Here is a 4,515-nt window from a genome sequence, read left to right on the forward strand (position 1 = left end):
AATAGGGAGTACAGGTGGAACCATAACCCAGCAAGTCCACCACGGAATGCAGGCATCCCAAGCAGCATCCTCACTGCCAAGCCAGATCTCCCTCCCCTCCATCTCCAGATGCTCTTTTAGAGCCCACCAGCAATCCTGAATTTATCTATCCTAGACACCACACTAAGATAGCTGGTATCATAATCTAGGGACATTAGAACCCCTTGTCTTACACCAGCAGAAACTAAAGAACAGGAATAGATTTAGATGACTCTAGGCCCTTTAAATGTAGTATGTGGGAAACAACCCCCTATCAATTGCACAGGAAAGCGTTCTGTACACATCTGCTTGATTCCAGGTGGGTTGAACACTTAGAATTCTTTGGCCCCCAAGCATCACCTGTGCTAAGTGGTAGGCTGAGATGGAGCCCCCATTTCACCCACATTTTCAGAAATGAGAAATAGCCTGACAAATAGGATCTAAAACTTCGCCAACTCCCATCTCAACACCTTCTTGTATGTCTGTTCTTTCTGGAACATGAACTAGTCTTTTTTTTTTTTTTTAAAGATTTTATTATTATTGGAAAGCCGGATATACAGAGAGGAGATACAGAGAGGAAGATCTTCCATCCGATGTTTCACTCCCCAAGTGAGCCACAACGGGCCGGTGCGCCAATCCGATGCCGGGAACCAGGAACCTCTTCCAGGTCTCCCACGTGGGTGCAGGGTCCCGAGGCTTTGGGCGGTCCTCGACTGCTTTCCCAGGCCACAAGCAGGGAGCTGGATGGGAAGTGGAGCTGCCGGGATTAGAACCGGCGCCCATATGGGATCCCGGCGCGTTCAAGGCGAGGACTTTAGCCGCTAGGCCACACCACCGGGCCCATGAACTATTCTTATAGAGAAGTGTGGCAATGAGGAAAAGAAAAATATGATTTTTTAAATTGCAAAGTCAGATATACAGACAGAAGGAGAGACAGAGAAGGTATTCCATGTGCTGGTTCATTCCCCAAATGACCACAATGGCTAGAGCTGAGCTGATCTGAAGCCAGGAGTCAGGAGCTTCTTCTTGGTCTCCCATATAAGCACAGGCTCCCAAGGACTTGGGCCATCCTCTGCTGCTTTCCCAGGCTACAAGCAGGGAGCTGACTGGGAAGTGGAACAGCCAGGATACAAACTGATGCCCATATGTGATGCCAGAGCCACAGGGTGGAGGATTGGCTGTCTGTACCACTCTGCTGGCCTCCCAAATTTAAAAAGATATATATATATATATATATATATATATATATATATATATATATATATATATATGTTTTAAATTACTTTTGAAAATTTCCCTGTCTGAGACACCTCAGTTTGACTGCTGAACTCAAAACTCTAGCCACAGGGAAAACCACAGGATTTGTGGTCCAACCTTGGAATGCAAGTATCAGAACTGAACCTCTTCAATTACTGATACCTGTGCAATGGACAGCATGCCCAGATGCAGATGGAGGACAGGACAGCCAGCTCATCTAGGCCTGCAGAGAATGTGGAGTGCTATGTCAGAAGATGGAGAACAGAATTGGTTGGATAATTCTCCAGCTGAGCTTTGGCAGCCTGTATCTGGGTGAGTGGATGCACTAGGGTGGACTCTGTCAACCAACAGACCTTGGAAGGATTTTCTCAACCTTGGTGCAGCAAAACCAAGAGCATCAGAAGTAACAAAATCACTCAAGCAATACCCTTGGAATATCCTTCTCCACATTGGTTTTTTTTGATATCAAGTGAACATCCCCATCCCCAGGGCTGATGTCATTGGGCAGCTAGAAGCAGGCCTTGTCCCCGCCCCAAGATACAGAAGGAAAAGAAACTGGAAGCATTTGTCCCATTCACCTTCCCTCAAGCTGCAACCTTCCCCACCTTGATCAGTTGTCTCTATAGGCATGCATCCTTGTGCTATGTAAACATCAAAAATAAAATTAAATCTTAAAAAATTCCCAGTCTGTTGCCTACTTAGGCAAAGGTGAAAGGAACTAAGGTTGATTCTGTACCTGCTGCATGCCAGACTCACTTAGGGAATCATGCCTACAGGGAACCAGGCCGCACGCAAAGATTAAGACACTGTGATTCAGGAATTAAGCAACTCAGCCTAGGTGCCTCTGACCCCAAGCTGGTGTCCTTCCACAGGACCCGATGCAGAGCAGGCATTTTAGAACACAGAAAACAGGACTTGTAGAAGTTGGAGGATTCAAAGTGATAGGCCAAGAGTGACGACATTCCCCAGGACACTGGGTGAGTTTGGATAAGGAAGAATTTTTTTATGAGTACATGCTGACTGAACTGAAGAGCCATGACTCCAAATGTCATTTATTGCCTGGTCTTTGCAAAGCGTAATTGCCAAACTCAAGAAGTCTACAACCTCCTGGGGAAAGGGCCACTGAACATGCAGGGGCAGCTGCATCAGAACCGAGGTGTAGGGGGCCGGCATCATGACTCAATGAGCTAAATATACCCCTGCAAACACGGGGATCCCACTACCCATCCAGCTCCCTGCTTGTGGCCTGAGAAAGCAGTGGAGACTGGTACAAGTTCTTGGGCCCCTGCATCCACGAGGAGGCCTGAAGAAGCTTGGGCTGCTGACTTGGGATCAGCTCAGCTCCGGTTGAGGTCACTTGGGGAGTAAACCAGCAGATGGAAGGTCTTGCCTCTTCTGCTCTCTACATCTGCCTTTCCAACAAAAATAAATAAATCCTAAAAAAACATACGAAAACAAAAAACCTGAGGTGTAAGGACAATGCAGTTGGCACCTCCACTCCCTTACCCCCCACTTGTGTGAGGAACTATGCCTACGGTGGGTGCTTGTGATGCGCTGGGGGCTGCTGGCGGTGGGGTGCTGGAAACCAGAGCTTGGGAAAGACTGAGGCCCAGCGTCATGAGAGGGTTTGGAGACGTGTGGAGAGGGGCTGGTGCAGTAGCACGAGGAAAGGAGGTCGAAATCATACTAAGCAAATAATCACCTAATCAGAATTACTAGTCCTGGGGTTAATTACATAGTAGAGGTGACATGGGCATGTTCGGGGCAACGTCAAGTAGACAGGAAGTTGGCCAGGGAATACAGGGGACAGCAGGAGTGATGTTAAGTTGACTGTGACAGAGGAGAGTCCTGGCTAGTCTGGCTTTGTAAAGGCAGGGAGAGCTCGTTGCTCAGTCCAGGAGGGTCGGGGAGGTTATTACTAGCTCCACAAGAGCTGGACACGCCTGGCTGGGCGAACCTCAGCAGAGGACCCGCGTGGACCATAGCCACCCACGCCGACAGTCGAAGGCCGTTCCGCGGGCCTGGGAGCAGCCCTGGCCGGGGAGCAGGTGGCAGCGCGGCCTTGAAGCGAGGCGCAGGGCCGGAGGGCGGGCGGGGCGCGGAGCCGCCGGGAGCGGAGAGCTAGCGGGGAGCGGGGCGTCCGTGGGGCCGGAGGGCGGGCGGGGCGCGGGGGGGTGGGCCGGAGGGCGGGCGGGGAGCGGGGCGCCCGTGGGGCCGCAGGGCGGGCGGGGCACGGGGCGTGGGCCGGAGGGCGGGCGGGGAGCGAGGCGCCCGTGGGGCCGGAGGGCGGGCGGGGAGCGAGGCGCCCGTGGAGCCGAAGGGCGTGCGGGGAGCGGGGCGCCCGTGGGGCCGGAGGGCGGGCGAGGCGCGGGGCATCGGGGGCCGGAGGGCGCGCGGGGAGCTGGCCGCAGGGCACTCTGCGGCCGCAGGGCGGGCGAGGCGCGGGGCCGCCGGGAGCGGAGGGCGGGCCCGGGCGCGCGGGCTTTGGCGCGGCCCTTGGCACGCACGCGCAGACGGGCCGCGGGCCCCAGGCACGGAGGAGGGGGAGAAAGAGAGGGGGGAGTTGGAACGTATTTCCGCTCTGGCGGACAAATAATCCTGGCCAAAGGGGAGGCCAGGCCGTCCAGCCCTTTAACCGCGTGGGGGTGCTGGTGAATAAAGGGGGGTCGGGGAGTGGGATCCTGCTCCTTTAATTCCCTCTCCCCTCTTCCTCCTCCCCGAGTCCGCGCCGACGCCGCCGCCGCCGCGCGCGCGGGGCCTGGAACACACGGCGCGAGCTGCCCGCGCCCCTCCCCCCTGCCGCCCACGCGGAGCCGGCCCCGCGCGCGCGCCCCGCGCACCTCCGCGCCTGCGCGCTGCCCAGGCCCTGCCCGTGTGTGGGGGGTACCGCCGGCCCCGGGGGGGTGGGGGAGATTGGGGGTAAAAAAACAGCGCGCGGAACCCGGCCAGGTGAGAGTGCGTGCACTCAGGGTCGTGGGGCTGGGGGGGCGTGCCGCCGAGCTCTGAGCGTGAGGTGGGGAGGCGTGCACGAACCGTGCAGGAGGCCGGTGGGGGGGGAGGAACGAGGCAGCGGGTGAAAGGGGGCGGGGTGAGCAGCCAGCCACGGGGGCCACCCCCCAAGCCCGGAGCCCCGAGGCCGCGGTTCCCCTTTTCACTCCGTCCTTCCCCGAGGGCGTGCGAGCTCGCCCCAGCCTCGAGGGCTGCCGCGACTGGGGGGTGTGGACGCTGCCGCCCCGCCCC

The sequence above is a fragment of the Ochotona princeps genome, chromosome 1, assembly GCF_030435755.1.
Source record: "Ochotona princeps isolate mOchPri1 chromosome 1, mOchPri1.hap1, whole genome shotgun sequence".
Taxonomy (NCBI): Eukaryota; Metazoa; Chordata; class Mammalia; order Lagomorpha; family Ochotonidae; genus Ochotona; species Ochotona princeps.